Source organism: Crocodylus siamensis, chromosome 6, assembly GCF_052110815.1.
Source record: "Crocodylus siamensis isolate JL-2025a chromosome 6, ASM5211081v1, whole genome shotgun sequence".
Lineage (NCBI taxonomy): Eukaryota > Metazoa > Chordata > Crocodylia > Crocodylidae > Crocodylus > Crocodylus siamensis.
Genome location: NC_143400.1, coordinates 20492477 through 20508492, shown reverse-complemented (window position 1 = coordinate 20508492; position 16016 = coordinate 20492477).

Genomic DNA, 16016 nt, shown 5'->3' with positions numbered 1-16016 from the left:
GCCACAGCACCAAGTGCCTTTCAAAGTGCCTGGGACTGCAGTGCAAGCATATGTACAAATGCCCAAGTAGCCAGTAATGCACATTAAAGGTGCGCACATGTAAACACACACCCTTAATGTACATTAACTTAGGCTAATGCGAATTAAATCCTCACATGTAGACATACCCTGAAAGTTTAGATTTTGGGTTTATCTAGGGTGGCTTGGTTAGGGATATTCCTGTCTCAGGCAGGGGGTTGGACTAGATGTGACCTCTGGAGGTCTCTTCCAGCTGACTTCTCTAGGTTTCTATGATTTTATCATTGGGTCTAGCCAATTTCACACAAGATGAAATGGTTGAACAATAAGGCATGCATTATTCACTCTACATAGCACTAAGCAAGTTCCTGAGGCCTCGCCCTGTTCCCTTTCAGAGATCCCTGGGCTGTTATACTGAACAGCACATTGCTGAGGAGGAACCCAAGTGGCTCATTGCAGAGATTTAAACTCCACCCATTTATATCTGCCAATAGCTTGGTGTCTGGACATGACACTGAGTGGGTTCATAGAGACATGGTTCAAAATAATACTCCATTACCCAGGGGTATGCTTGAAACCTTCCAAGAGGTTTACACTATTCTAAACCATGTGGATGCTTGCAGTTCAGAGCAAATAAAAATAGCCGAGGGGTTCCCTGCGGCTGCACCTCCAACCTCAAGGGTCCCTGCTAGCAGCTGTGATTCCCCCCCGCCCGAGATTTCAGTACTTGCTATGCAAAATGTTATCAATTGTATTGGGAGCACCAAAGAGACCACAGAGATGAGCTTAGAGTGACTAGTACCTAAACCTGAAAGCTCCTGCCTATTGTTCCAGCTCAGTCTGCACGCTCACAGAGCTCCAAGTGCCTCAACACAAGAGACTTTCCTGCCCAGGAGAACATCCATCACATCATCCCCCTGGGAAATACGAAGTATCATAATCAGAAGGAAACAGTTCAACATCCTGCTTGACACCAGACAACACTGAAGTAAATAGACTGTTCTAACTTTTATCTGAGCCTAATTAGCACAAAATGAACAATTCTAGACAGGAGACCTTATAGCACCTTCAGCTCCCCTGTGAAATATGCATTTTCATTTCTACCTAGGAGAAAAGTTACAATCTTTGCATTCTCCTATTCCTGAGGAAGGCTGAGTATGCCCAGAAGCTTTCAAATAATTAATATTTTTTGCAAAAAAGTTGGCCTAATAAAAGATGCAATTTCTGCCATCAGTTCAAATTCCTGGTACCTAAAAGAGTGTTTCACCCCAGGTGGGACTTGAACCTGTTAGAAATATTATTAAAAATGCATTATCAATAGTGTTTTTAGAACAGCACAGCTGCCAGCTCTCATCAATAGTGTTGTTAGAACAGCACAGCTGTCAGCTCTCTCCCTGGTGGGAGAGAGAGGTTGAAGGAGAAGCTACTAAGGGCTCTTTGTATTAAGGTATCACTCTCTCTTTGTTCTGCAAATTTACTATCTCTTTGTTACACTAAATCACACTTCCTTTCATGCCCCCTACACTTCTCAGGCAAGATAAGAGTAATTGCCATCTTTTCCTTGAGTTTGAACTTTTTGTAACCTAAAGTACTTTCTGAGCAGGTGCAGTTAGCTAATACATATAAGCCTATCCGCCCCGCATACTTAAGTAGTTAATTATAATGCACATGCGATGGATGACGTGACGTCATTTCATATATGTTTGTATGAACCGGAAATGAGTTGTAAGAGTTCCTGCTTCTGCACACGTGCTCAGGAGAGAGGGGATAAAAGCCTGCTGAGAAGTGTTCCCCGCGGGCAGAGAGTGTGGTCTTTTGTCTTCTCTCTCTGACCCTATTTGCAAATATATACCTTTTGTGTTACCAACAATGTGTGCCTAAAAGATTATTATTCATGAGCCTCCAAAGAAACGAACCGTGATTTTTACATCAATAATTGGCGCCCAACGTGGGGCCCCTTTGGATGACCCCGGAGTCCATCGGCACATTGTCTCTGCCACCACAGGGAGGGCGCACCGAGCCCTTTTGGGCTTGCCTGGGGGAGGCTTGAGGCATGAGTCGGGACATCTGGGATACTAAGGGCTCCTATGCAAACTTTGTTTTTGGAGTCTTCAGGTACACATTTTGGGATTTGGATCGAGATCTCTGGGGTATCTGAGTGAGTATACGAATTCCCTTTGCCCAATTTGGTTCTGGATCCAAAACGGGGGAGGTAAACGATCGCTGGGGAACTTTTGGCTCAGTTGTCATCGTAAACCCTCTGTTATAGAGATCTTTTGGTATTTGGTGTGCCTTGGGCGCACTCTTGTGGGCAAAATGGGTATGAGTTGCTCTCGTGTAGAAAACACTGATACCCCTCTAAGATTCTTATTACGTCATTTTAATAAATTTGCAAAGCCGGCCGATTACGGAGTAAAAATGAAAAAAGGTGATTTAATTAAGTTTTGTCAACTCGAGTGGCCAACATTTGGGGTCCACTGGACCCCGAAAGGATCCTTTGTGCTAAAAGAAGTGATAGCTATCCATGAAATTGTTATGCAGAATGGGTATTGGAATCAGTTTCCTTATATTGATTGTTGGTTGTGGGTGGTTCAAAATCAGCCACCTTGGATTAAGAATTACTTAGCAAAGTCTCATGTGATGGTTGTTAAGGAAAAGACTCGGGGAGGGCCGCCTGTACTCCCTGAGTCTAATGGGGGGGGGAGATTCTGAATTGGCTGAGTACCGGACCCGCGCTCCGGTTGCCCTGTCAGGTAGCGAAGATGAGTCAGACGCCTCCTCGGGATCCATTCCCTCTGCACCACTGCCCTCTCCCTTAGGGAGACCACCACCGACGTATCAAAGCATACCTAATGATTTAGAGCGTGAACCTCAGCCAAGTGCCCCACCTGAATCGGGGAATAAGGGTTATTATTTGCGCAAGCCTGTAGAGTCACAGCCGGTGCTGAACTGCCCGATGCGAGAGGTTATTGGGGAAGGAGGCAATGCAACTTTTGTCTACACCCCATTTAGCACTTCAGATTTATTTAACTGGAAGAATCAGAGCCCCTCTTTTCGTGAAGACCCTGAAAAGATGAGGGACCTGTTTCGATCTATTGGGCAGACTCATCGACCCACTTGGGCTGATGTCCAGATGATGCTCCAGACCCTCCTAACCCCAGAGGAGAGGAGATTAGTGTTGGGAACAGCGGAACGTATTGCGGCAGCCAGAGTTGAGTCAGAGGGTGCTGCTGGTCGTACTCTGCGTGATACCTGCCCTGTAGAGGAGCCGAGATGGGATAATCATACTGCAGAGGGAAGAGAGCTGAGTGCACGGTATCTGGGAATTATAGTGGAAGCAATGGGGAAGGCAGTGCCTCGGGTTACCAATCTGTCTAAGTTGTATGAAGTGAGACAGGGAAGAGAGGAGGATCCCTCAGCTTTCCTTGGGAGGCTGTATGAGGCGTTTTGCAGGTTTTCGGATCCAGAAGCCCCAGATAATCAATGCATGGTAAATCTTATGTTTATTGGTCAATCTGCTGCTGATATCTGTAAGAAGTTACAGAAAACTGAGGGAGGTGCTGGGAAACCGATTTCAGAGCTGGTGGAAATTGCATATAAGGTGTATGGGAATCGTGAGCAAGTGCAGGAGCGCAAGGAGGATAAAAAGGCTCAGCGACAGATGGCAGCACTAGCAGCTGCTATAACTGGAGGTAACCCTGGAAAGGCTGGGATACAGAAGGGGAAAGGAGAAAGAGTGGGAGCAGATGTTTGTGCTTATTGCAAAGAGAAAGGGCACTGGAAGAGGGAATGCCCAAAGTTGAAGGAGAAGAGAGAGGGAACCGAGAGGTCACCTCATGCGGGCAGAAGAAAAGGGTGAGGATTCAGAATGAAGGGGACGGGGATCTAAGACCACTACCCTTCGGGTTGGAGCCCGAGAAGATCCCATGGTAACCATTAGGGTTGGTGGCAAAAACTTTGAAGCCTTGGTGGATAGTGGGGCTACATTTTCGATGATTCCAGAAAAAAACCCCTGTGCAGGAACTAGTGAACAGCATGTACTTGTGGAAGGGATTGAGGGAACGCAATCCCGACTCCCTGTTTGTAAACCACTCCTCACCAAAGTGGGGGACCATTTGCTCGAGCACTCCTTTGTGTATTCTCCAAGTTGCCCGGTTGCACTCCTTGGGCGGGACTTACTCACAAAATTGCAAGCTGAGATCTTTTTCAGAGACGATCAGATGGTGGTCCAGCTACCTGTCAAGCAGAGCTCAAACTATCAGATGGCTCTCCTGGAGGACCGACGCCCTGCAGTAAGTCCAGAAGATTACATGACTGGAGTAGACCCCTCGGTATGGGCTGATGGAACCCCTGCGCGAGCTAAGTCCGTCTCCCCGGTAAGGATCGTACTCAAGGATGGGGAGGGGCCCATTCAGGTAAAGCAGTACCCACTCAGCCGAGCGGCCAGAGCTGGACTCAAGCCGTTAATAGAGAAATACAAGAGGTGCGGATGGCTAGTGGAAGGGTCCTCACCCTATAACACCCCCATTCTTGGAGTGCCGAAGGCAGATGGGGTCTCATACAGACTGGTCCAAGACCTACGGGCAGTAAATAAGAAGGTCCTTTCAGACCATCCTGTAGTCCCGAACCCTCACACGATTTTGACACAAGTATTGGGGGAAGCTGAAATATTTTCAGTGCTAGATTTGAAAGATGCTTTCTTCTCTATTCCCCTTCACCGAGAGTCAAAAATTGTTTGCTTTTGAATGGGAGGATCCAGACACCTTCCATAAAGCCCAACTCATGTGGACAGTTCTCCCACAAGGATTCGTAGCAGCCCCCCATATTTTCGGACTTGCCCTTCAGAAAGACATGGAGGAGTGGAAGGGATCACACCCCGCAGTGACTCTCCTCCAGTATGTGGATGACCTGCTAGTTGCAAGCCCAAACTTGCAGCTCTGCGAGGAAGCCACCAGGTCACTCCTAAACACTCTGGGGGAAAAGGATATAAAGTCTCTAGAGAGAAAGCCCAAATATGTCAGCCTGAAGTCACATTTTTGGGATATAAGCTCTCAAAAGGAGTCAGAGCCCTGAGTGCGGACCGCATACAGGCAATCCAAGGTCTAACCACACCTAAGTCACCCAAGGAGCTGCGGGCATTCCTAGGGCTAACTGGGTTCTGTCGACTATGGATACCAGATTATGGTGGGAAGGCTAGACCACTGTATGAATCCCTGACTAAGGAGAGTCTCACTAAATGGAAATGAAATAAAGAAATGCAGCATGCCTTTGATCTGCTTAAGGCAGCATTAATCCAGCCCCCTGCCCTGGCCATCCCAAATAGTAAAAAGCCATATCGACTGTATGTTCATGAGAATCGAGGGGTTGCATCAGGGGTGCTGACACAGCCATTGGGCCCGACCTGGAGACCCGTGGGATATTACTCAAAGGTTCTAGATCCAGTTGCACTCGGGTGGCCAGCCTGTCTTCGGGCTGTGGCAGCCACAGCAGTGGTTGTTGAAGAAGCCCAGAAGATAGTCATGGGTGCGGATATGGAAATACTCACTCCTCATGGAGTTCCCCAGATCCTAGGGACTGAGGGAGGGAAATGTCTTAACCCCTCCAGACAATCACGGTATGAGATATTTTTGCTCTCTAATCCAGGACTTACTTTCAAACATACTACAGCCTTAAACCCTGCAACCTTGCTGCCGGAGTCAGGGAAACCGATGCATGACTGCCTTGAGGTCCTGAATCAAACCACGCAGGTGCGACCTGATCTTGCTGAGGACCCAATTGAGGACCCAGATGTTGAATACTTCGTAGACGGCTCCAGCTCTGTCATCGATGGAAAAAGACAAACAGGATGTGCACTGGTAACCTTAGATAAGGTAGTATGGAGGGAGTCATTGCTGAGCTCATGGTCGGCACAGGCCGCAGAACTCACTGCGCTCACCCGAGCATTGCAGCTGGGGACAGGGGGACAGACCAGCGGGTTAATATATACACTGACTCTTGCTATGCTTTTTCTACAGTCCATGCGCACGGACTATTGTGGAAAGAAAGGGGTTTCATTACGGCCTCTGGGAATAAGATTGCTAATGGCCCCCAGATTATCAAGCTACTAGAGGCACTCCACCAGCCTAAAGAGGTAGCAGTCATTCATGTGCGGGCCCATGGGAAGGCTGCTGAGGAAAAGCATAAGCTTGGAAATGCAAAGGCTGATGCGGCAGCAAAGGAAGCCGCATTTATTGGGGGAGAAGCGGAGGAGGTATCCAGGCAGGCCATGTCCCATGCCATATGGCTATACGTTCAGGATTTAGTCCCACAGTATTCCCCTGAAGAAGATAAATTTGCACAGAAAGCTTGTGCAGAAAAGAACTCCCAGGGGTGGTGGATAGTACCAGGAGGGAAAGTCATGATACCCAGGCCACTGCTTCGGGAGGTGTTGCAACAGCTCCATGCAAGAACCCATATGGGAGGCTTGGCCATGGGTGATCTAGTGATCTGCCAAGCAGTAGCCCCAGGGCTATATGTAGAAGCTCAGTGCATTGCTACCAAGTGCATCACATGCCAGAAAGTAAACCCTCGAAGGAAACCCCCTGTGCCAATGGGAGGTAGACCCTGGGCAGCGTACCCTGGACAGGCATGGCAGATTGATTTCGCCGAGCTCCCACGGTCCGGACATCACGGGTTTTTACTTGTCATGGTAGACCAGCTCTCTGGTTGGGTCGAGGCCTGGCCCACCAGGACTGCCACTGCGGCTACAGTAGTGAAGTATTTGTTGCAGGAGATCTTTCCATGGTATTCCCTGCCTGAGTCCATTGAGTCGGATCGAGGACAACACTTCGTGAGAAAAGTGGTTCAAGAAGTTGCACAAACTCTCAAGGTTACTTGGAAACTACACACACCATGGAGACCACAGAGTTCAGGACAAGTGGAACACATGAATAGGACTTTAAAGACTCTGCTCACCAAAATCTGTATTGAAACACGCCTTAAGTGGCCTCAAGCATTGCTGCTCGCTCTTACTAGCATTTGAAACACTCCCCGACAGGGCCTTAAATTGACCCCATATGAAATTATGTTTGGCAAGCCCCCTCAAGTCTTACCCCCTGGGATGCGAGAAAATGTAACTTTTGAATTAGGTAATAGTGAGCTTCATATGTATGTTATTGCTTTGCAGTCTGTCTTGTCTTCTCTTCACAGGTATGCAGCCTCCTTTCAGCGTCTGCCTTTAGACGTACCGGTACATGACTTCTCCCCGGGAGACTGGGTCTTGGTACAGCGGTGGAAAAAGGAACCTTTGACTGAGAGGTGGAGTGGCCCTTTCCAGGTACTTCTAACAACCCACACCGCTGTAAAGATTGTTGGCCATGACCGTTGGATACACCATACCCGTGTGAAACGACATCCACGAGCGTCAGAGGACATCAACTCCCAAGACGAGCTCACTCCGGAAGCTGAGTCATCTTTGGAACAAGAAGCCGGCAAGTGGAGCTGTGAACCTACTAGTGATCTCCAAGTGCACCTGAGACGGCTTAATCAAAGTTCAGAAAATTAGATAAGAAAGTAAAAGGGAAACATTTAGGCTGTGTTTGATCTCATAAAAGGGAAAATATGGTGGGAATCTTAATGTGCCTTGTTGTTATCTGCATAATGAAAGAAGCAGGATTGCGTAGCCTTAGCCGCTGAGCTATACCCCTGCTTTCCCCAATTGTTTCCCCAGGGACAAATTTGTATGTTGACATGATGGAAAGAATTGCAGGTACTTTTAATCTTACCAACTGCTGGGCCTGTGGGGGGCTCCGAGAGGCCGGAGGCCAGTGGCCTTGGAGGGCTTTTCCTTTGGCCCCAAAGTGGCTAGTAAGTAGTAAGGCAGATGTTAAGAGTACTAGTCAAAAATGGGATGAGAACCACAGTTGGGAACTTTCCCAAGTGGCATTGGGAGAGTATTGCATCAGTAATAATGGTACAGGAAAAAGGTTGGGACACAGCCGTTGCATATGGACTTTAAAAGTAAGATGGATGAACCTTACAAAATTAGAACGGCTTTATTATCCTAATAGCCCAGGGTATAATCGGCTAGTGTGGCAGCATCCTAATGGAACAATTGTGTGGTTTAATAAGTATTGGAGTGCCACAAATCGAAGTGATGATCGGACAGATTGTACAGACAAGAACCAGGATGGGCTATGGGAATGTTCCATGAAAGGAGGCCACGCAGTCGCTGGTCCTTTGGGTCCAGAAGGAGGCTTGGGGTTTCCTGAGATGCCCTATGCTTGGGCCCCTTCAAATGCCACTAATAGAGAAAATAGGGCCTTAAGAGGATACTATTGGATTTGCGGACGATGAGCCTATACAATACTACCACAAGGGTGGACAGGAACTTGCTATATGGGAGTAATTGTACCAGCTTTCTTTTTGTTACCGTCTGAGGTTGGAAATAAGCTGGGAGTCTCTTTGTATGATGATTGGAAAAGGGCCAAGAGAAGTATTGATGTAAGTTTGACACAGGGTGGCTCCCAAAAGTGGAAGGAGGATGAGTGGCCTCCTCAGAGGATTATTGAGTATTATGGACCAGCTACATGGGCTAATGATGGGAGTTGGGGGTACCGGACACCAATATATATGCTAAATAGAATCATCAGGTTGCAGGCAGTCTTGGAAATAATTACTAACCAGACTGCCACTGCTCTCGAGTTATTGGCCCGACAGAGTTCTCAGATGAGAGCAGCCATATACCAAAATCGGATGGCCTTAGACTATTTACTTGCAGAGGATGGCGGAGTCTGCGGAAAGCTCAACCTTTCTAATTGTTGCCTCCAAATAGACGACAACGGAAAAGCGGTCTTAGAGATTGCCAAAGAGATTAGGAAAATAGCCCGTGTACCAATACAAACGTGGGAAACGACATGGAATAAGGACCGGTGGTTCCAATTATTTGGAGGACCCTGGTGGAAAAAAGTAGGATTTGTGCTTTTGTGTGCTCTGACTGGTTTGATTTTTATCCCTTGCCTTATTCCTTGTCTCACTAGATTGATAACCACCACAGTAGAAGGAATGCAGGTTGCAGCAGTCCCTTTGAAAGCACAGACTGTAGCAAAAGTCATGGTCCTCAGAAAAATTCCTCATAATTATCTTGATATGCCCAAATGAAGTAAAGAGCAGAAAGCATCTTGAGGGGGGATATTGTTAGAAATATTATTAAAAATGCATTATCAATAGTGTTTTTAGAACAGCACAGCTGCCAGCTCTCATCAATAGTGTTGTTAGAACAGCACAGCTGTCAGCTCTCTCCCTGGTGGGAGAGAGAGGTTGAAGGAGAAGCTACTAAGGGCTCTTTGTATTAAGGTATCACTCTCTCTTTGTTCTGCAAATTTACTATCTCTTTGTTACACTAAATCACACTTCCTTTCATGCCCCCTACACTTCTCAGGCAAGATAAGAGTAATTGCCATCTTTTCCTTGAGTTTGAACTTTTTGTAACCTGAAGTACTTTCTGAGCAGGCGCAGTTAGCTAATACATATAAGCCTATCCGCCCCGCATACTTAAGTAGTTAATTATAATGCACATGCGATGGATGACGTGACGTCATTTCATATATGTTTGTATGAACCGGAAATGAGTTGTAAGAGTTCCTGCTTCTGCACACGTGCTCAGGAGAGAGGGGATAAAAGCCTGCTGAGAAGTGTTCCCCGCGGGCAGAGAGTGTGGTCTTTTGTCTTCTCTCTCTGACCCTATTTGCAAATATATACCTTTTGTGTTACCAACAATGTGTGCCTAAAGGATTATTATTCATGAGCCTCCAAAGAAACGAACCGTGATTTTTACATCAAACCCACAATCCCTGGCTTAGGAAGCCAGTGCCTTATCCATTAGGCCACTGGGGCTAATTAAAAAGTTTCACTTATTTGTTGTACAGGTTATTTTATTGGGTTGTATTTATCATACTTTCTTCTACACAGGATTTGGAGTAATGCAGACACTGCCTCTCACTCTTCTCTCCAGCCCCAGTGACCCTAGACCACATCATCCCATCTCTTCCAAACCTCTAATAATGAGGCCTCTGACTCAGGTGCCTTCCAGCTGGTCCTAGCTGGCCTTGCTCTGGGCTGTAGGCTGTACTGGGCAGGAAAATTCAAACAAGAGTTTGCTGGGAAGTCATTGTTTCCCAGGGCATTCAGGAGTCCCTTCTTCCTCAGGGCCTTGTTACACATTCATTTGAGGTGGCTTCTGGAGCTCTCAAGACCTGGATTGTCCACACATAGTTTTAACCACACTTTAGGTGGCTTAAATTTATGCTGCTCCAGGGCAGGCTTATCTCTGATCCGTGTTATCCAACTCCTGTTCCATTAATGTGTGGCCACTCCCCACAAATGAGCTGCCCAAGTTGCCCAGGATGCAGAGTCCCTTCTCCTATTCTCTTGTCTTGTGTAGGTAAACTTTCCATCCTCTGAACTCTACTGCCCAGGGGTGGTTCTGGCACCAAACCAACTCCCCAACCCCGGGATGTGACTTTCCAGCCTCCAGGGTGCAACCCACGCAAACAGGCTGTAGAGAACATGCCAGCCAGCCAGGTTGCGGGACACCGACAAGTCCATAAGTGGGATCTAAGCGGGGTGGGGAGGGGGAAAGGTAAGGGGCTGGATTAGGTCCCCATGAGCTGGGACTTCTTTCCTGGGACAGGATCAGTAGCTCCCCCAAAAGCACCTTCCCTCACTGTTCCCTGCCCACAGGCGCCCTGGGCATGCAGGCAGCAGATCTCGGGACCACTGCCACAAGATCCCAGCCCCCGGAGTAGCTCCCCACCCAGCTGTGCACCCTGCCAGTGCTGCTGCATGGAAACCCTGGCCGCACATTGTCAGGACCCCGCAACTCCTGGGGTCTCCATGAAAACCGACCACAAGGATTTTGTGTGGAGCACATCTGTGGGGAGCAGGAAGGGACTGCTGGGAAACAGAATCTGACGTAGGCCTGATCCGGCCTAGCCTTGCCCCGTCCTAACCAGTATCCCAGCCTGGCTTTGTTCACTAAAGGTCTGCCTGAAGAGGGGAGTTTCACAGTGCTTCTGGAAGATGCCCTGGCTTGGTCCTGGCAGCCTCAAGAGAGGGGGGTTTCCAGAGCTGAGGGGCGACTGCTGAGAGCAGTCTCCCACATTTGTAGGAAGTAGGCCTGGTGAAGTGATGGCACTTTCAGGGGTTTGCTTTTGGCTCTTGCATTTTTTAAGTTGATGTTTCTGATGAGCTAAAGGAAATTGCCATTCAAAATGGTATCATGTGCCCTAGGTAGAGGGAAAAGAGACAGCTGAAGGAAACGGAGGAATGGATAACTCTACCTCTCACCTCAGCTGAGACTTGAATTTTTATCTTCTTGTTTTACCATTTCCCTCAGTCAGACTCAGATTTTCAAGTGTCCATTTTAAATTGCCCAGCCTAGCTTGAAGTTAATCCAGTGTTTTATTACTGTAGTCTGGCCCTGACTCCCAGTAAACACCTCTTTAAATTTTTCCAGGAAGCTTTTATTTCCATCCATTGAGTCTGGATCAACATCTCCCCTAGCTTGAGGCCCACTATCAGATCTGAGAGGGGATCCAGAATCCCTAGGCCAGCTTCCAGTAGACACATAGGGACCAGACAGGCCTCTTGGGCAGAGTTTTAGCAGGTTAACATGGTATATCTGTGAACCCCACCATTTCCGCATGAGGGCAAACTTCATAATTTACCTTTCCTACCTGCCAACAGGACCTCAAAAGGTCCTTGACACTTAACTAGTAACTTACTCTTGGAAGAGGGGAGTAATATTAGGACTCTATCTCCTGGCTGGTAGACCCAGAGCCAAGTATTTTTTTATTATATTGCTGTTCCTGTTAGGCGGCTTTGAGATGTTTCTTTCCAAGGGCCCCCACCAAGTCTAACCTCCCCCACAGTTTTAGAACATACTGGATTATGTCTTGTGTTACGGTCCCCTGGGCCTGCCAGGGCTCTAGCAGGAGGTCCAGCACAGCCTAGGGCTGCCTCCTATACAGTAACTCAAAGGATGAAAAGCCCATGGAAGACTGTGGAGCCTCTCATGTGGTAAACAAGTAGGGCAATAACTGATACCAATTTTGCGACTTCTCGGAAACCAACTTGCTCAACATCCCTTTCAGTGTTTGATGAAACCTTTTGACTAGGCCATCAGAGGTTTCATTAGCAGAGGTTTAGAAGAGATGAGATGATGTGGTCTAGGATCACTGGGGCTAGAAAGAAGAGTGAGAAGGGGTGTATACATTGGCTGGGATGATCTAATTGGGGCTGGTCCTGCTTTGAGCAGGAGGGTGGACTAGATGTGGCCTCCTGAGGTCCCTTCCAGCCCTCATTTAATACAATTCTATGATTCATTGCTAGGGTGTGTGGGAAGGTGTATTCAGTTGAATCAAGGACAGATGCCTGTACAACAAATCATTCTTTCCCATCAAATTAAGCTTTTTATATAACCCTGGGGGCCAAATGGATAAGGTACTGGCCTCCTAAGCCAGGATTTGGGGGTTCAAGTTCTACCTGGGCTGAAATAGGCACTTAGCTTCAATACTCCAAGAACAATTAAAAGCATTTTACATAGCAAGTACTAAGGGAGAGGGCAGAAATCTCAGGTGCTGGCAGAGTACAGACACAGGGGACACTTAGACTATTTTTATGTGCTTTGAACTGCAAGCATCCAGATTCATAGATTCACAGACGTTTGGGTCAGAAGGGACCTTAGCAAATCATCGAGTCCAACTCCCTGCCCTGGGCAGGAAACAGTGCTGGGGTCAGACGACCTCAGCCAGGTGCTTGTTCAGTGTCCTCTTGAAGACCACCTCCCTTGAGAGCCCCGTCCAGATGCTGGCCACCCTGACTGTAAAGAAGTTCTTTCTAATATCCTACCTAAATCTGCTCTCCGTCAGTTTGTGCCCATTGTTCCTAGTTACTCCAAGGGGTGCCCTAGTAAACAGAGCATCTCCTATTCCTAGCTGCTCCCTTCGATGAATTTGTAGGTGGCCACAAGATCCCCTCTCAGGCTTTTCTTGTGGAGGTTGAAGAGATCCAGGGCCTTCAATCTCTCCTTGTAAGGCATTGCCCGCAGGCCCCTAACCATCCGAGTGACCCTCCTCTGGACCCTCTTGAGGTTGTCCACATGCCTCCTGAAGTATGGTGCCCAAAACTGGATGTAGTGCACCAACTGCAGCCTCACCAATGCCGTATAAAGTGGAAGTATCACCTCCCTAGACCTGTTCCTGATGCACCTGCTAGTGCACGATAAAGTGCAGTTAGCTTTACTGATCGCTTTGTCACACTGATGACCCATGTTTATCTTGGAGTCAGCAACGACTCCAATGACTCCAAGATCTCTTTCCGCTGCCGTGCTGCTAAGAAGGTCGTCTCCCAGCCTGTAAGCGTGCTGGTGATTCCTTCTCCTCAGGTGTAGCACCTTGCATTTGTTCTTATTGAACTGCATCCTTGTGTTCCACCCACTTTTCCAACCTGTCCAGACCCACCTGGATTCATTCCCTACCCTTTAGTGTGTTAACTTTACCCCATAATTGGGTATCATCTGTGAATTTGGACAGAGTGTTTTCCATGCCATTATCCAAGTCACTGATGAAGATATTGAACAGCACAGGTCCAAGGACCGAGTCTTGTGGGACTTCACTGCCCACATCTTTCCAGGTCGATACTGACCCACCCACCACCACTCTCTGAGTGCAACCCCTAAGCCAATTTGCCACCCACCTGACCAGTTTATCTGTGAGAATGGGATGAGACAGAGTATCGAAGGCCTTCTTAAAATCCAAGATGACATCTACCTCAATTCCTGTATCTAGTACTTTCTTAATGAAGTATTAACTAAATATGCAGCAACTAGAGTTACTGTGCAGTAGCACCAATGCATGGTTATTTTGTGACACTTACTGTGCATTAGCCTAATAACACTATGCTATTAGCTATTCACACAACTTTTAACTACAACGCTACTGCAGTGTTGTTAAGCTAATACACAGTAGGTGTCTTGTGTAGACACACCCAGGGAGCACAGATGACATAAAAAGCAGCAGTGGGCTCAGGCTGCAGCATGGGAAGTCAAGGTGAGATATTAGAAAGAAATTTCTCCTGAGGAGGGTAGTGAAACACTGGAACCAGTGGAGTCTCCATCCTTAGAAGGTTTGAAGACCCAGCTAGACAAAGCCTTGTCTGGGATGATCCAGTTGGGGCTGGTCCTGCTTGCAGGGGGTAATGCACCGGGTCACAATGATGTTCAGTGCCCAGGGATGATGCTTGGGAGCTGATGTAGGCAATGCCCAGTAGTACCTGCCTGTAAAGGCCCCAGGCTACCACAAGGTCTTCCTGCAGGTAGAAGCCCCAGACCCCAGAGGTGGCTGCACCTCAGCACTGTATGTGGGGCCCCTGAACACCCAACCTGCAATGTCCCACCCCAGAGCCAGCTGCATCTCAGTGCTGCAGGGAGGTGCTGAACACTCAGCTCTCTGCCCACCCCAGAGGTGGCTGCATCTCTACACTGGGTGAGGGGTCCCTGTACACCCCACCCTGCAATGCCCCACTCCAGGCACCTATCCAGCACCCACAGCTCCAGACACTGCTCAGGGGCTGTAGGTGGCAGTGATGATGCAGTCGCCCTGTCCCCACATCATCATGGCTTTGCTCCACAGGGAACAGTTCCTGTGGCAAACAAGGGTCCCAAACCCACTCGTGTCCCTGGAGCCCATAGGAAGAGATCAAGTGCCTCCTATGGCAACCCCAAGGTCCCCAAGGTCCCCAACCCCCAGCCAGAGAGCATCCAGACTCACCCTTTGCCCCAAGGAAGAGGAAGAGGAGGAGAGGACCACCCAGCCCCGTGGCTGGAGCCATCTCAGTGCTCTGCATGGCCAGCTGGCAGGGGCTCCATCCTCCTTCCTTTTATGGCGCTGTATCAGCTGGGGCCATAAAACAGTGTGGATGAGGGAGTACCTCTTGCCTGACCTAGCTGATGGGCCATGGAGGTGTGGGCAGGGCCATGGGAACCCTTTCCCCATGACCATGGTGCTGGGGCAGAGCTGGGCATGTGGCCCTTTAAGGCTTTGGGCCTGCCCCCTCCTGGCTCTGCCCCTTCCAGGGTATATAAGAAAGGAGGAAGGCAGCAGGGAGGCCATTTGTAGTCTGATGGAGAGGTGGGATGGCTGCTGCGTCATGGGGCTGGGCAAGCTGGGGTCGGTTGCTGTAATCCAGGCTGGTCTCAGGGCTCCACAGAGGCCAGCTACCCAGATGCCTGGGACCCCTTAGCCAGGTGAAGGGCAGGTCCTGGAGAAACTGATTCCAGGACCTGCCTGTCCATACCCAGCGCCCTGCTCCAGCCCCTGACTGTCACCTCCTTCTGGTCGCAGCCCCTACCTCAGTTTCCCTGCCTGAGATGCTCCCTGCTCTGCCTAGGGGAGAAGGATGTTATATCCTGTACTGTAGTGTACTAGGACAGCTGTGTGGAAGGGCCCCAACCCCAGTGCCCAAGCTACACTAGGGCAGCCATGTAGGGGACCCTGCCCCCAGCTACACTAGATAGACTTCCTTTCTTAGCCGCTTCTCTCACGTTATGCCCCAGCTGTGATGGCCGAGTGGTAAAGGCATCATATTTGAACTCTAATGGGGTCTCCCCGTGCACGTTCAAATCCTGCTCACAGTGGCTGTTAGTTTTGGGCTGCAGGCAGAAGCATTGACTACCATTGCCTGCTCCTAGGAGACGACCTGGCTCCCTATGGCCTCTACAAGCTCCCTCACCCTGCCCTTCTTTCTCTTTTTGTCCCCAGACCCACCTCTGCCTCCTCCAGTACATCCCTCTCCCAGCTTTTCTCTGCACCCAGCCTAGACATCCAGGGGCACAGCTTCCCTTGCCACCACCCACAGGCAATGCCTCCCCGCTACAAACACGAGGCTCCCCCAGTTGTTCTCTCCCCTGCCTGAGTAGGAAGGGATCAGATCACAGCGCAAAGGTCACAGAAGAGGCAAGT